General features: G+C 49.8%; 1 long non-coding RNA gene across 2 annotated transcripts; it reads left to right on the top strand.

Moving 5' to 3' along the window:
- The first annotated feature begins 2,866 nt into the window (after positions 1–2,866).
- Positions 2,867–16,615, top strand: LOC134929046 (uncharacterized). Of its 2 annotated transcripts, none has more exons than XR_010178233.1 (5): positions 2,867–2,910; positions 11,327–11,421; positions 14,866–14,940; positions 15,387–15,504; positions 16,036–16,615. It is a non-coding gene; the product is annotated as an uncharacterized LOC134929046 (long non-coding RNA). The 2 variants fall into 2 exon arrangements; XR_010178232.1 differs by lacking the exon at positions 2,867–2,910 and adding an exon at positions 7,849–8,545.
- The last annotated feature ends 1,275 nt before the right edge of the window (positions 16,616–17,890 follow it).

The following is a 17,890-nucleotide window of genomic DNA, read 5'->3' as shown; positions in this document are numbered from 1 at the left end:
AGAGGCAGTGGCGGTGGATGCTCTCACAGTCCGGTGGCCATACAGTCTAGTGTATCTGTTTCCACCGTTTCCGCTGCTCCCGCTATTGCTAAAACGGATCAAAAGAGAGTTTGTCACAGTCATACTAGTGGCGCCTCATTGGCCACGGAGAGCTTGGTTCTCGGATCTTCGCGGATTACTCGCAGACGATCCTTGGCCGCTCCCACTACGTCCGGACCTGTTACAACAGGGTCCGTTTCTTTACCCCGATTTAGCGCGGCTGCGTTTGATGGGGTGGTTGTTGAGACCGCCCTCTTAAGAAGAGAGGGCATTAGTCATTCCAACCATGTTATGAGCTAGAAAGCCGGTTACGGCAGCTCATTATTACAGAATTTGGCGTGCCTATATAGGTTGGTGTGAAGCTCGCAAATTTCCGACATCTTCTTTCAAGTTATCCCGTCTTTTGTTATTTCTACAGATGGGGTTAGATGGAGGTCTACGTCTATCCACACTAAAAGTGCAGATATCTGCTTTGTCAATTTACTTTCAAAGACGATTGGCTCTTTTGCCATCAGTACACACCTTTATGCAGGGTGTCCTCAGAGTACAGCCTCCATTCATTCCACCTACAGCGCCATGGGACTTGAATCTGGTTTTAGATTTCTTACAGTCTTTTCATTTTGAACCCTTACAACAAGTGGATATTAAATTTCTCACTTGGAAAACAATTTTTCTTCTAGCCTTGGCTTCGGCAAGGCGGGTTTCAGATTTGGGTGCCTTGTCATGCAAGCCGCCATATTTGGTGTTTCATGATGACAGAGCGGAACTTCGGACGAATTCCGCTTTCTTACCAAAGGTAGTGTCAACTTTTCACATCAACCAACCAATAGTAGTTCCTGTGTTATCAGGACATTCTGAAACTCTGGATGTGGTACGCGCTTTACGCGTTTATGTGTCTCGAACGTCCACGGTTCGTAAGACGGATACGTTGTTTGTTCTCTATGATGCTGCCAAGAGGGGTTGGCCAGCCTCTAAGCAGACCTTATCCAGATGGATAAAACTGACCATACGTCAGGCTTATCTTTAGGCTAGGTTACAGCCGCCTACTTCGGTAACAGCTCATTCCACACGTTCTGTGGGAACTTCATGGGCAGCTGGTCGGGGAGTTTCTACGACACAGCTTTGCCGGGCGGCTACATGGTTGTCAGTGCACACGTTTGTGCGCTTTTATAAGTTTGATACTTTTGCGGCATCAGCATCTAGCTTTGGGCGTTTAGTGTTACAGGTGCCAAATAGCTCTCCCGCCCACGGGGGAAACTTTGGTACGTCCCAAGAGTACTCCAGTGACCCCTAGTGGATGAAAAAGAAAATGGGATTTTGGTACTTACCAGATAAATCCTTTTCTTTGAATCCATAGGGGGCACTGGACGCCCACCCAGAGCAGTTGTTACCTGGTTGTGGTAAGTGCAGGGAATATTATGGTAACACACTCTTACCGACTGTTTCAAATTAGAAATTCTGTCGGGTTGGTGTCAACTGTTAGTTGTCATTTTTTGTTTGTGTCAACTTTATTGTTGTCCATTTTTTTTTGTTATATTTATGTCTCCATTGTCAACCTCTATAGCTCCAGTTCGGCTCAGTAAAAAAACACTGAGGTACTCTGGGATATGGAGGGGAGATATAGTCAAAGTTTAACTGTTCAGTGCCTAGTTCCAGTGGAACCGTCCATATCCCAAGAGTACTCCAGTGCCCCCTATGGATTCAAAGAAAAGGATTTATCTGGTAAGTACCAAAATCCTATTTTTTTTTCTATAAATCATGTTTCACTGCAGTGTCTCCAGGGTTGCTCAGCTATGCTTAGCCATCCAGAAAAGCTGTCTGTCAGTGGTTAAGAGCCCTTTCACCAATTTGTCATTCCCAGAAGGCTTTGTGTGGTCTGGCTTTGCTGGCTCACACATGTGGGGTGGACTGTGAGTCTGGATTTAACTTAAAGTTCTAATTTTAGTTATTAATAAATAATAGAAAACATCTGCATTAAAGACAAAGATGTTACTAATGGACTTGATCTTTCAGAGCTGTCACCGAGCCATCAACATTTGATTTCCTTCCAGGAAAACTGTTATAATCCCATTCCAATGGGATGCAGTTACCAATCCGATGGTCAGGATCGCAGCGCATGAGATGCCGGCACCGGAATCCCGACACAAGACAGAATAACTATGCCAAAATCTCGAATGGGGACAGAACACCCAAACGTTTGGATCCCGATCGTCACCACAGCGGCCCGGGTGAATACTACATCGGGGATGGGTAGGTTAGGTTTAGGCGACCCGCAGGGGATTTATGACTGGGGTGCATGGTGAGGGGCTAGGTTTATGGTGCAGGAAGGGGAATTATGGTTAGGCACCACGGGGGGGGGGGGGGGGGGGGGGGGGGTTGGGGATAGGCTGCGGGGAGGGAGGGTTAGGTTTAGGCACCAACGGGGTGGGGAAGGTTTAGGCTGCAGGGGATGGGGGCAGGGGCGTCGGAATAGGGGGGGCAAGGGGGCAGCTCGCTCCCCCCAAACATGAGAGAGGCGCCTCTGCAAAGCAGGGAGGCACTCTCCCTGCTTTGCTACTCTGCAGCTGCCGATTGCCGCTGTGCCTGTCACACTGCATGACAGGCAGCAGCGCTGGCAGCACAGGGATGGGAGGAGGGGTTAGCTTGTACTCACTGAGAGCAGAAGCAAGGGAAGTCCCTGCAACTCACTGCGGTGCCTCGTCTCCTCCCCTCCCTAGTATCAGCAATAAGGTCAGAAGAATATGTGCCGAGCAGTGATTGGAGGAGCTCGGCACATGCTGATTAGAAGAGCCCCTGATTGGGGGAGCTGTCACATGCTCCTCTGACCCCTGGAACACGGAGGATGTCACACAGCATGGCCCTTGTCTAAATGTGAGTAATGTATTCAACCTGACTCCTCTGTCTCCATAGCTCCTGCCTGTCTCTGCCACCCTCTCTATGCAGCTGCTGTCTCTCTCTCTCTCTCTCTCTCTCTCTCTCTGACTGCTACATGTTTTTCTCTCTGTCAAGCATCTGCCTCCCCTCCTGTCTCTCTGCCCAGCATCTGCCACCCCTCTCCGCAGCATCTGTCCCCCCCTCTCTCTGCCCATCATCTGTCCCCCTCTCTGCAGCATCTGTCCCCCCTTCTCTCTGCCCAGCATCTACTCCCCCTCTTTCTGACCATTATCTGCCCCCCTCTCTGCAGCATCTGTCCCCCCTTCTCTCTGCCCAGCATCTGCTCCCCCTCTTTCTGACCATCATCTGCCCCCCCTCTTTCTGCCCATAATCTGCCCCCCTCTCCGCAGCATCTGCCTCCCCTCTCTCTGCCCAGCATCTGCCCCCCCTCCTGTCTCTCTGCCCAGCATCTGCCACCCCTCTCCGCAGCATCTGTCCCCCCCTCTCTCTGCCCATCATCTGTCCCCCCTTCTCTCTGCCCAGCATCTGCTCCCCCTCTTTCTGCCCATCATCTGCCCCCCTCTCCGCAGCATCTGCCTCCCCTCCTGTCTCTCTGCCAGGCATCTGCCACCCCTCTCCGCAGCATCTGCCCCCCCTCTCTCTGCCCATCATCTGCCCCCCTCTCCGCAGCATCTGTCCCCCCTCTCTCTGCCCATCATCTGTCCTCTCCACAGCATCTGTCCCCCCTTCTCTCTGCCCAGCATCTGCTCCCCCTCTTTCTGTTCCCCTCTCCGCAGCATCTGTCCCCCCTCTCTCTGCCCATCATCTGCCCCCCTCTCCGCAGCATCTGTCCCCCCTCTCTCTGCTAATCATCTGCCCCCCTCTCCGCAGCATCTGTCCCCACTCTCTCTGCCCAGCATCTGCCTCCCCTCTCTCTGCCCATCATCTGCCCCCCACTCCGCATTATCTGTCCCACCCTCTCTCTGCCCATCATCTGTCCCCCTCTCCGCAGCATTTGTCCCCCCTTCTCTCTGCGCAGCATCTGCGCCCCCTCTTTCTGCCCATCATCTGCCCCCCTCTCCGCAGCATCTGTCCCCCTCTCTCTGCCCAGCATCTTCCCCCTCTCCACAGCATCTGTCCCCCCTCTCTCTGCCCAGCATCTGCCCCCCTCTTCGCAGCATCTGTCCCCCCTCTCTCTGCCCAGCATCTGCTCCCCCTCTTTCTGCCCATCATCTGCCCCCCTCTCCACAGCATCTGTCCCCCCTTCTCTCTGCCCAGCATCTGCTCCCCCTCTTTCTGCCCATCATCTGCCCCCCTCTCCGCAGCATCTGTCCCCCCTCCCTCTGACCAGCATCTACCTCCGCTCTCTCTGCCCATCATCTGCCCCCCTCTCCGCAGCATCTGTCCACCCCTCTTTCTGCCCATCATCTATCCTCCTCTCCGCAGCATCTGTCCCCCCCTTCTTTCTGCCCAGCATCTGCTCCCCCTCTTTCTGCCCATCATCTGCCCCCCTCTCCACAGCATCTGTCCCCCCTCTCTCTGCCCATCATCTGCCCCCCTCTCTGCTGCATCTGTCCCCCCCCCTCTCTGCCCATCATCTATCCTCCTCTCCGCAGCATCTGTCCCCCTCCTCTCTCTGTCCATCATCTGTCCCCCTCTCTGCAGCATTTGTCCCCTCTTCTCTCTGCCCAGCATCTGCTCCCCCTCTTTCTGCCCATCATCTGCCCCCCCTCCCCACAGCATCTGTCCCCCCCTCTCTGCCCAGCATCTGCCCCCCTCTCCGCAGCATTTGTCCCCCCTCTCTCTGCCCAGCATCCACACCCCCTCTTTCTGCCCATCATCTGTCCCCCTCTCCGCAGCATCTGTCCCCCTCTCTCTGCCCAGCATCTGCTCCCCCTCTTTCTGCCCATCATCTGCCCCCTCTCCGCAGCATCTGTCCCCCTCTCTCTGCCCAGCATCTGCCCCCCTCTCCGCAGCATCTGTCCCCACTCTCTCTGCCCATCATCTGTTCCCCTCTCCACAGCATCTGTCCCCCCTTCTCTGTGCCCAGTATCTGCTCCCCCTCTTTCTGCACATCATCTGCCCCCCTCTCCGCAGCATCTGACCCCCTTCCCTCTGACCAGCATCTGCCTCCGCTTTCTCTCTCTGCCCATCATCTGCCCCCCTCTCCGCAGCATCTGTCCCCCCCCCCTCTCTGTCCATCATCTGTCCCCCTCTCCGCAGCATTTGTCCCGCCTTCTCTCTGCCCAGCATCTGCTCCCCCTCTCCGCAACATTTGTCCCCCCTTCTCTCTGCCCAGCATCTGATCCCCTCTTTCTGCCCATCATCTGCCCTCCCCTCTCCACAACATCTGTCCCCCCTCTCTCTGCCCAGCATCTGCCACCCTCTCCGCAGCATTTGTCCCCCCTCTCTCTGCCCATCATCTGTCCTCCTCTCTGCAGCATCTGGTCCCCCCCCCCTCTCTCTGCCCAGCATCTGTCCCCCTCTCCGCAGCATTTGTCCCCCCTTCTCTCTGCCCAGCATCTGCTCCCCCTCTTTCTGCCCATCATCTGCCCCCCTCTCCGCAGCATCTGTCCCCCCTCTCTCTGCCCATCATATGTCCTCTCCACAGCATCTGTCCCCCCCTCTCTGCAGCATCTCTCCCCCCAACATCTGCCTCCCCTCCTCTCTCTCTGCCTGGCATCTGCCTCCCGCTGATGGTGCTCCTGTATACCAGCGCCTCTGCCCCTGCTCAAGCCGGCACTGGGAGTACTGCGGTTGGATACCTGCAGCGCAGCGGCGGAACTACTGCACCGGGGCCCAAAGCAACAAAGGGGCCCACAGCAGTAGTATGAACAGTACTAATAATGTGTCAAACTGACTCATTATAGTACTCCAAGTACGCAGCCGGCTGCAGGACATGACAAAGAGGAAGGAGGCGGTCCGGGGGCTTCTGTTTCCTTCCATCCCCTCTTCACTCCTCTGACCTCCTCCGCTGGTGCTGACACAGTGCTGCTTCTGGCTGAGGTCTGACTGTGACATCTGATCTCATGACGTCCCCAGTGCAGAAAATTGAGGAGAGGACACCCACTGCAAGGTACCCGCTTTTGCAAGTTTGGTAATATACCAGAAAGCAGCCAGTGCTTACCAAGCACTATGAGATATTAACTTATGTACTGCATGTGGGGCTGAACTGTGAAGCTGACACAGAGACCAGCCAGGGTACAGTATATATTATTCAACTGCCTGCACACTGTCAGAACACCTAACGCTGCATCCCTATGCACAGAATCCGACACCTGGGAGTTATGTGTCCTAACCCTCCCCCTCTACCCCCCTAACCCTCCCTACCTGCAGCCTCACCCTAACCCTCCAATCCCCGCAGCCCAACCCTCCCTCACCGCAGTCGAACCCTAACCCCCCGCCCCTCTTTAGTGCCTAACCCTCCCCCCTTAGTGCCTAACCTTCCCTCCCCGCAGCCTAACCCTAACCCTCCCCTTAGAGCCTAACCCTCCCCACCCCGCAGACTAACCCTCCCCGGGGGTGCATAACCCCAATCCCCCCCTTCCCACGGCCTAAACCTAACCTCCCCCCCTCCCCGCAGCCTAACCCTAACACCCACTTCCCGCAGCCTAAACCTAACTCCCCCCCCCCACCCACTTCCACCCTCCACGGCTTACTTCTCCGGTTGCATATCACACAGACATCTAGGATCCGGCGTCGGGATTGTGATCCTATTCGGGGTGCCAACGCCAGCATTCCGAGCAGTGTCGGGATTCCGACGTAGGTATTTCAAATGCCGGGATCCAAACCAGATCCCATGTTTACCATGTTGCTGGTAATGCTAATAATCATAATGATGCACCGACACATATGCCTTTCATGTCACCCGCTGTCACACTGTTCTGGGAAGCTAGGGGCACCAAACTCAGATTATATCTTGCCCCCCCAACCTAAAAACGTTCCGACGCCCCTGGATGGGGGTGTTATGGTTAGGCACCTAAAAGGGAGGGTTAGGGTAGGGTAGGTTAGGGTAGAGGGAAGGCTAGACTCCCTAACACCCCATGTCAGGATTTCGACTGTCGGGATACCACTGTCAGTCTCCTGACCGTCAGCATCCTGACAGTCGGCATTTTGTACCCAGTCCAAATATTTTTGTCAATCTGTATGTATCAAGAGTGTGAGTTTCCAATTACAGATGTCATGTACCAAAACCTGGAAATATCCTGGGAAAAACGGATGCATTGTTAGCAACCAGCCAACAGAAGACTAAAAAAAAACCTCTATCATACAATCAGAATGGAGCCAGCAGAATGAAAGCTTCTGTTAACCCACAGATGGAGATTTTAATCAGGTCTATTTTAGTATTGAGAAAAATAATGAGGACAGTGATAAGAGGTTTGTATCCTGATATGTGATCTAAGGAAATAAAGGGTCTCCCAAGAAAATCCTTAAGGATAATCTAAAGCTATAAATACTCTTCGACACTGATAGGATACTTATTTTTCAACTTCGGAAGTTTCACAGCATACTGTAAATACAAATGTGTCTACGCCGCTATGCAAAAGGTGGAACCAAATCCCTTACTCAAAAAATGTTATGAGCTAACAATAATACCATTTCAGACAGAAAAATCTAAAAATCCCAGGTTTTTCCCAGTTTTGTGAAACCGGGAACAACCCGGGTTACAGTTCCTAACCCCCTTTCACACAGCACATTTAACCTGGATTATTCCCGGGTCGACCCCTTTCAGACAGAACCGTGTCAGCCCTGCAATAGACTCGTGTGTCATAAGAAATTGACTTTTTTTTTTTTTTTATGGCACACAGAGATGAGGTCATGAAAAGTGGGTGCTGACTGCTCACTGCAGTGCATTAACCATGGCCGACGAGTTACTGCTGAGTAGACCGGAGTTCCTGAGTTCTTGCTGTTTTTTGCTGTTTCACACAGGAAATGAGAGCCTGATGCAGCTGCTTGCACTGTGCTGCCTGGCACAGTCTTATGCCAAGAGGAGAAGGGAGCAATTTCTGGTGGAGAAGGCTAATACTCAACGCCGGTATTTGGGCAGGAGGAGAGCCCTGATTTTGGGCAGCATTACGTCTACCCTGAGATTTACCAGCGCGACTAATCGATCATTGTGGACCAGAGACCACAGTCATGGACAAGCTTTCTGGGCGACCGTGGAAGCTTATCAGCCAGAACAGTGGATGGTACACTGTTGGACGTCACATGCTACGTTTTACTACCTGCTGGAACTTCTCACTCCAGCACTCACCAGGGGAAGAACCAACTACCGCAAGACCATCGAGCTGTGCAGGAGACTGGCGATTGTGTTGTGGTGGTATGCAACACCGGGTTAATACTGCACCATCTCCTGCTTGTTCGGTGTTGGCATATCGACGGTGTGTGCTAGTGCAGGAAGTGACCCAGGCATTGCTGGAAACCCTTTACCACTGTTTCATCTCCTTACCACAGGTGACCGGCTGGATGATACCATAAAAGGTTTCCTGCGACGTGGATATCCTCAGTGTGCTGGAGCCATAGATGGGACCCACATACCCATTATTGCCCCCAAAGACAACCCAGCCGATTACTACAACCGAAAAGGCTGGCACTCCATCATCCTGCAGGCTGTAGTGGACCATAAGTATTGGTAAGTAGTATGGTGTGTTTTAATGTGAGTGATATGCTGGGCCCATGAGGTGTATTGTTAAACACAGCTAATACGGGGCGTGGCCTGGCTGGCATCGAGGAAGGTCGGGTCTCTGCTGAGCTCCGGCCGGCAATACATTAAAATACACCCCTGAGCTGTATTTGGAGGCCCACCTGCAAGGGAATAGTCCCCTAAGCCTTGCCACATCACCCTGCACCCGGAGGAAGAGGCTGCGGAATCGGGGGGGCCCTGCGTTGCCCCCTGCGGATTGCGGCCTACCTCCGCCCCAGAAGCCGGGGCCTCGATTTTGGAGCGGCGCCGGCGATCCGTGGGACCCGGTGCGGCGACCCTGCGGACTCCCTCCCCCACCTGAAAGGCACTCCCTAACACCAGAGGACTCACCCATCGGGCGCTGGCCCCCACGGGAGACCGGTGACCGGACGATCTGCGGGAGGTGAGGGCCGAGACGTGTGTGGCTGGCGGCCGGCGGCCATCTTGTGGTTGGCGCCGCCCGGCCTTTGGACTCTACCTAGCCGATCCCCGGCCTCTCCGGGCGCCTGCCCTTCAACCCCCGTCTCACACATCATTGCTGGCAAGATCTCTCCCCCCGCTGGCGGGGATCAACGACCGGGGGACCTCCGGAGGGCCTGTATCTCGCTGATAAGCGGCGGCCATCTTGGGACTGGCACAGCACTCATCTCACTCCCTGACTTTGGCTGGCTGTAACTAGGGCTCCCTCTTGTGGCGAATACTGGAATAGTCAGCTCACAGCCACTATACCTATATTTCTATAACCCTGCCTGTTCTCATATCTCCTCTTTGGCAGCCGGGAAGGAGTCATTATATTATACCTTAAAACAACAGGTGTGATGCTTTAACGGCCCTGCCGCCATCTGCTGTGCCCGGAAGCTGCGGACTCGTCGCTGTGGATGCCCGGCTCCCGCTGCCTCACCCTGAGCCTTTTGACATATACGACACGCTGCTGTGACGTTCAGGAGTATCACACTGTGACACCTTTAACACGTTGTTTCTGGCAAATCCGATCCGCTACGTCCTGATATGCCTGCTATCTTCATAGCAATGTAACTTTCCAATACCCTCCCGACGCTGATGTGACCTTCATTAAACTGCTCACCGCGCCCTACATGGCTTCTACTCTATGTATCTATTTCTAGCGACTTCATATGGAGAAATTCCTGGTGTCCACCCCAATGTCCTCGACTGGTCCTATTTCAAGCGCACGCGAGGACACATCCCACAGAAATTCCTCGGACTCCGACTGCTCCACCACCCGATCTCGATCCCAAAGAAAACGTACTAACGCTACAACTACTAAACCGCCTAAAATGAAACCCACTGACATTGCTGCAGTTCTTGGACCTCTCTTAGACGAAAAACTGGCGGGCCTTAAAGAAGCTATTGATTCCACCTTGGCCCAGCTGACTCAACACAGTAGCCGTTTGGATGATGTCGAGCAGAGGGTCTCCACATTGGAGGATGATCTACAAGCCGCACAGTCTACTATAAAGACCCAGACCACGGAAATCAAAGGCCTCACGGAAAAACTCGACAACTTGGAAAATCGGAGCCGTCGGAACAACCTGAGGGTGGTGGGCATCCCGGAGTCGGTGAGGGGCCACGCGCTGCTGGACCTTCTATCCAACTGGCTACCCGACAAATTAGGTATGGACCTTCAGGGTTCACCTCTGGCCATTGAAAGGGCACACAGAATTGGCCCTGAACGCAGAGAATCCGCGGGACGCCCTAGACCTGTTATCCTACGGATTCTAAACTACGCGGATAAAGCCAGGCTCTTAGACCATTACCGAAAGTCAGAGAACCTCCTCTATAAGGGAGAAAGACTGCTCATCTTCCAGGACTTCTCCACTCATGTCGCCAACAAGCGCAGAGAGTTCGCCCCGATTTGCAAGCGACTGTTTGAAGACAACGTCAAGTTCTCACTGTTATACCCTGCTCGTCTTCGGGTCTTTGTCAATGGAAAACCATGCTTCTTTGACGATCCGATAGCGGCAAAGACCCATTTTGCACACCATGACACTTGACTGTCCACCCTTACTTAAAGCTTGCATATCTTTATAACCGCTTTAATCAATAGGTCACACAATGTTCGGGATATGATTTAGGCATGCTATTTGCGCATGCTGGAGGCTATGCCTCCCATTGTTCTATGTCTGTTAGTTTGATATTTTTATCTGTTTGTTTGTTTGCTCGTTCTGCCTGCTGGGATAATGTGTCTCGATCCTCCATAGGTTGGCCCCTCCTTGCTCATTGGGATGGGGGGGGGGGGCACCATTTCACCTATACGATTTTGATATTCTGCTTTCCATCTACGGGGGTAGGATAGCATAGCTACCCATGCTGCCACTCAGACCTCAACTCCGGTGACAGCCCCACTTTTAGATTTTAATATAGTTTCGTGGAATGTAGAGGGTCTCAACAGCCCCATTAAACGCAAGAAGGTGATTGCACACCTCTCTCGCCTGTCCCCCCAAGTCGTGTTCCTACAAGAAACACACTGGGTGCATGATACCCCTGTGTCACTAAAAGCCCCCTGGATTGGGGAATGTATATCTGCTCCTTACACCAATAAAACCAGAGGGGTTGCTATACTCTTTCATAGAAATCTTCAATTCTCCATCCTTAAAAAATATATCGACCCAGAGGGCAGATTTATCCTCCTAGATGTCTCCATCGACAATGTGATATATACCTTTTTGAATCTGTATGCACCCACTGGCTCTAACAATCTCTTCTTTGCAGATATCCTTCAGAGAGTCCTGTCCTGGGGCGGCAAAAATTTAATTTTAGGGGGAGATTTCAACACGGTCGTTGATCCATCCATGGACAGGTCGGGGGTGAGTACCAAAAAACCCGGATCCTCTTCTACTCTGCTTTCCTCTCTTTGCTCTCAACTTACCTTACTAGACTCTTGGCGTACACACCATCCCCTTCAACGGGATTATTCTTTTTATTCACACCCGCACTCCACCCACTCTCGCATTGACTATCTATTTCTATCTAAACACCTTTTCTTTAAAGTCACCCACACCTCAATCAAGGACATCATTATTTCAGACCACGCCCCCATCACCCTGTCCCTACATTTATCTCTACCCCAGAACATTTCTAAATGTTGGAGATTCCCAGCATATCTCATACACTCAGAGGATTTCTTATTACATCTCAAACATTCCTGGCATAATTATACTACTGATAACTTGGATCAAATTTCTAACACTCCACTCTTTTCGAGGCCATATTATTTCCTATGTTAATTCTAAGCGTAAAAAATTCAACACCAAATTGCAGGAACTTAGCGCGGCTCTCACACTCGCATATCGCACCTACAAACAATGCGACAATCCTACCCATAGAGAAACGTACCTCATGGCAAAACAAATCTATGATACCTTTCTCACCGAACAGGCCCAGATCAGCTATGATTACGGCAGAAACAGGTTCCATAGGTGGGGGAACAAGTCTGGCAGACTCTTGGCCAACTTGGTTAGGGGGCCCCGAAACAAAACATGGGTTAACTCGTTGCACAGCTCTGGAGGTGTTCTTTCTGATCCCACTGACATTTGCTCGGCTTTCATGAGGTTCTATAAATCCTTATATACTGCCGACACTGATAACGCAACCGATGGTCAACTATTCCTGGTTGAGGCGCAGTTACCAAGGCTGGAGGTGGAGGAAAGGGACTCGCTGGATGCTCCCATAACTGACGATGAGGTATGGGCCACCATTAAGTCCTTACCCAATGGAAAGAGCCCTGGCCCTGACGGCTTCAGCGCCGAATTTTATAAGATGCTGGATGCCGATATACTCCCTACATTAACACGATTATATAACCACATCCTAACAACAGGGGAGACTCCCCTTCGTTTTAACGAAGCCAAGCTTATAGTACTCGCAAAACCGGGTAAAGATCCTGCCCAAGTAGGGTCATACCGCCCCATTTCACTCCTCAATCAGGACTTTAAAATATTGACCAAAATCATAGCTAATAGGTTGCAAGCATACCTACCCCGCCTTATCTCACCCGCGCAGATGGGGTTTGTCAAGGGTAGACAATCCACACGAGGAGTGCGAGCGGCCCTGACTGCGATATCTCACACCCGCTTCAATCAGGCCAAAAACAACATCATTGTGAATTTGGACGCAGAGAAGGCATTTGATAAAATTGCCCGGCCTCACCTATCCCGAGTACTCGCCCACCAGGGATTCGGCGCAGCGTTTTGCAACTTGGTTTAGACCTTGTACAATAACCCAGTGGCACAGGTCTTAGTCAACAATGTGACATCTCCACCCTTCACGTTGGAAAGAGGCACTAGACAAGGATGCCCCTTATCTCCCCTCCTTTTTGACCTAGCATTAGAACCTCTTATACGCCATATTCTGCTACACCAAAACTATAGAGGCATCGAGGTGGGTACACAGGAATTACGGGTGGTGGCATTTGCAGATGACCTCCTCCTTTTTATGTCAGACCCTCACCGTACGATCCCACAGCTGATTGCTGTGATTGATCTTTTCTCCTCTTTTGCAGGGTTTTCCATTAATTACAGTAAGTCGGAGGCACTAGCCATATATGGACAGGCGAGATTAGGTTGGGGGACCACTTTTCCCTTTAAATGGGCGAATACACATATTACCTATCTAGGCGTTGCACTCCCTACTCACCCCTGCCACCTGTATAGGTTTAATATCACCCCGGTGCTCCATAAGATTAGAACCGAACTTGGTCTCTGGCAATCCCTCCCCCTTAACATGCTAGGGAGATGTAACCTATTTAAGATGGCCAGCTTCCCAAAACTCCTCTATGTTCTACAGATGACCCCCCTTCTATTATCCAAGTCGGATATATCTTCTCTGAATACCTCTATCTCCAGATACATCTGGGCTGGTAAACGTCCAAGGATTAGCATGAAAAAATTGTCCCAGACGGTACCTAGAGGAGGAATCAATTTACCTGATGTTAAACAATATAATCTTGCATGCCTCCTCCGCATTGCTATGGACTGGCTTGGAGACAATAATTACTACACAGACTCCAGCCTAGACTCTCAACTTTGCGCCCCCTTATCCCTCAGTTATCTTCTCCATGCCAAACCCTCCAAGTTGGCGCTACATATCACCACTAACTCATTACTACTCCCCATAATACAGGCGTGGCAAATGGCGAGGAAATATCTCAATCTTCAACACCTATACTCACTCTCGATGCCCCTTATAGGCAACCTGGAGTTTCAGGAGGGAGAGGCTCTGCAACCCTTCATTGCCTGGCACTCTCTTGGCATCCGCAATCTGCGCAACTTGCTTAATTCCTCTCGCGTCCCGCTGTCTTTCGCAGAGGCACGAGGAAAATATGGCCTGCCCCCTCACCACGAGTTTGCCTACTTCCAGGCAATACATTATCTTAAAAATGTACTTTCTAAATTGACGGGGAATGACTTTCTTAACTCTCTAGATACATTACTCCAATCAACATGCTACTCTATATCAACCATCTATACACGTATCCGTCATGAACTCATTCCTGACACGGACCTTCCAGAGCTGTCCCAATGGTCCTCCCACATCTCAACGGTAACCCCTGAATCCCTCCTAAATCACTTTCAACTCACCCTAAAACTTATCCCTGCAAGCTCCTATCAAGAGATGGCCTATAAAATGCTCCATAGGGCATACATCTCACCTAAACGCCGACCTTTGATGGGCATCTCAGAAGACAGCAAATGCACTAAATGCTCAACGGAGGGGGCCGACCTCTTCCATTGCTTCTGGGACTGTGCTCTGGTGTCACAGTTTTGGCATGAGGTACATCATTATGGAACCACCTCCTTAGGCATATCCTTTAGTTGCACTGTTTCTTGGGCATTGTTTGGGTGTTTGACTGACCAGCCAGACATCCCCAGGTCTAACAAAAAATTACTTATGATACTATCTGCGGCTGGCAGGAAGGCAATCCTACAACAATGGATCCACAACATACCTCCTAATCTTTCGATGGTGACCTCTAGATTATTTTTTCTATTCACCATGGACTGGCTGGAGGCCTCTATCCATAAGGAGAGGCTCACCCCTGCCCTGTTCCAATGTTGGGACACATACATTCTGACACTACCCTTACACACTAAACAAGCCATTGACAAATGCTTTCAATCTACCTCATGGTACCTCCTCCACACCTTAGCCCAACCTAACCCCTTGAACATCTGATTTACCCTCTCTCCTTTTCTTTTTCCGGATCCCTCCTCTGCTCCGTTTTATTCTCAATCGTCTACCGGGTTGACTAGAAATATGGACCCTCGATATGGGAAGATTGCTCTGTGGATGGATCGACGGCCTGTGTCCCATAGCAGGCATTACATGTTAGTTTATTTTCTTATGTTTTAGATATTATGTATATGTTGAGGGAATTCGAAATACTCTGTCCATATTGGCGGAGAACCGAGGTTTAAACCACCCCTTTTCATCTTTAGTCTGCTCCGCTTGGAGAACTAAAACATATCCTCAATTCCCTGATATCCTTAGTTATACATGAGTTACCTTTCTTGGAAGGGTATAAAGGTTTTATGTAGAGAAAAGTTTGAAAATATGTTTTGATCTCTACCAGGTTTTATATGAGACTGAATACTTTATAACTTCCTGTCTTTTGTCTAGAGGCTTATATATAGTGCATATTATGTTGTACAATGCTAACTATATATTCCACTCGATGTCTCGAAATACTGTATATCTATTCTGTATGGTGTGAGATTATAATAAAAATAATTTGAAAAAAAAAAAAAACACAGCTAATACGTATGCTGCTCAGTTTCACAGATGTCTTCATCGGCTGGTCGGGTCGTGCTCACGACTCCTGGGTACTTGGCAACACTAAATTGTTCCAGATTGCAGAAGAGAACCAACATGGCTGGTTGTTCCCTAGAGAGGTAAATATATCTCTTTTGATGAGTTATATTTTTCATAGCAAAATAATAATACAATAGATTTCAATTATGGTATAGGGCCGGCCTCTTACGTTGTGTAGCAGGGGTGTAAAAATATATATGTTGTGGAACTAAACCTTGCAGCATGCCCCTGCCACAAACTTTCTATCTGGGGGTGCTGCAACTGTAGCAGGGCATGCTGTCATGTGTAGTTCTACTACAGCTGGAGGCCCGCAAGTTTGACACCCCTGTTGTGTTTCACCATGGAATATGGGAAAGGTTTGCGGTGAAGATCCTCACAGCTATGACTCCGAAGGTGTGTATGGATGGATGGAGGGTAGAGTTAGGCACCAAGGGGGCAGGTTAGGGTTAGGCTATGGGAAGGGAGGGTTAGGGGGTAGGGGAGGGGTGGGAGGGTTATTTACCTCACCCATGTCAGGATTAGATTGTTGGTATTCCTAATTATTTCCTGTACTTTCCTGAACATTATGTATGCCATCTATACTATATATTAATATTTTTTTACCATTACAGAAATCAAAGTTTGTTGATGGTGTGGAAATCCCGGTGCACCTTATTGGAGATGCGGCGTACCCTTCGAGGCGATGGCTCATCAAGGGCTTCACGCAGCATCTCCCACTCTCTCCAGAACAAGTGCATTTCACCCACACTCTCAGCCAGGATGGTGGTGGAGAATGCCTTTGGGAGACTGAAGGGGCAGTGGTGGTGTCTACTAAAGCGCAATGACATTGCCATCACCCTGGTGCCGGATGTGGTTGTTGCTTGCTGTATCCTCCACAACTTTTGTGAGATATAGAACAAACACTTTTTACCAGAGTGGAATGTTGTGGACTTTGAACTGTGCGTTACTCCGGTAGAAGCAGCAGCCTATGGGAGAAGACAAGTAAGTGGCAGTGCTGAGGAAATCTGCAACACCCTCACTGCTAACTTAACTACTATGACACAGTAGGGGACACAAGAGATATGTTTCAAAAAAGTTTTGGTTTTATTGTTTTTGAAAAAAGTTTTGGTTTTATTGTTTTTGAAAAAGTTATGTACTGTACATGTTACCTCACATGTATCATTTTACAGATAACATCTTTACAGTTTAAAATGCTTCTTAACTTTTTGAACATAAATAGGCCATAATGTGTGTAGCCATTAGACACATTGGTGGTCATTCCGAGTTGATCGTTCGCTGACGATTTTCGCAGTGCAGCGATTAAGTAAAAAAATGCAAAAATGCGCATGCACATGGTATGCAGCGCGCATGCGCTAAGTACTTTCACACAAAACTTTGTAGATTTACACAAGCTCGAGCAACGTTTTTTCATCGCTCGAGTGATCGTAGTGTGATTGACAGGAAGTGGGTGTTTCTGGGCGGAAACTGGCCGTTTTCAGGGAGTGTGCTAAAAAACGCAGGCGTGCTAGGTAAAAACACAGGAATGGCTGGAGAAACGGGGGAGTGGCTGGCCGAACGCAGGGCGTGTTTGTGACATCAAACCAGGAACTAAACGGACTGAGGTGATCGCAGTCTAGGAGTAGGTGTGGAGCTACTCAGAAACTGCAGGGAATTATTTAGTAGCAGTTCTGCTAATCTTTCGTTCGCTATTCTGCTAAACTAAGATACACTCCCAGAGGGCGGCGGCCTAGCGTTTGCAATGCTGCTAAAAGCAGCTAGCGAGCGAACAACTCGGAATGAGGGCCATAAATAGATGGCAAAATGTGTTTAGGTAACGGGCAGGTATGGCCCGGGCACTTGACATGTCTGTAAAGTGCTGAATACACATGAACATTTTCAAAGACAAAAGACAAAGAAAAAATATTATTTGCCACTGTACACACATAAATAGAGTGCATAATGCGTGTACATTCAGCCTAACGTACACCCCCATCTGTAGAAGTGATTGAGGTAAAGGCCAGGTATGGCCTGGGCACTTAACAAGCCTGTAAAGTGCTGAATATTTATTTATTTTATTTATTAACAGTTTCTTATATAGCGCAGCATATTCCGTTGCGCTTTACAATTAGAACAACAGTAATAGAACAAAACTGGGTAAAAACAGACAGACATAGAGGTAGGAAGGCCCTGCTCGCAAGCTTACAATCTATAGGATACACATGAACATTTCCAAAAAGACAAAAGACAGAGAAAAAATATTATTTACAACTGTCTGTAAGCAGTGCTGCCCAGTGGATGGTTATGAGTAGTATATATTATATACATATAGATATATATATATATATATTATATACATATATATATATATATATATATATAATTTTTATTTGTATTCTTTTAAACACACTTCACTTACATAGCACTTATGTGCATCTTATTAACCCTTATTAATTTTCACCTGTGTGCTGACCTGGGGTAGCCGACCTG

Source organism: Pseudophryne corroboree, chromosome 5, assembly GCF_028390025.1.
Source record: "Pseudophryne corroboree isolate aPseCor3 chromosome 5, aPseCor3.hap2, whole genome shotgun sequence".
Lineage (NCBI taxonomy): Eukaryota > Metazoa > Chordata > Amphibia > Anura > Myobatrachidae > Pseudophryne > Pseudophryne corroboree.
This window is presented reverse-complemented; position numbering and strand designations above follow the sequence as displayed.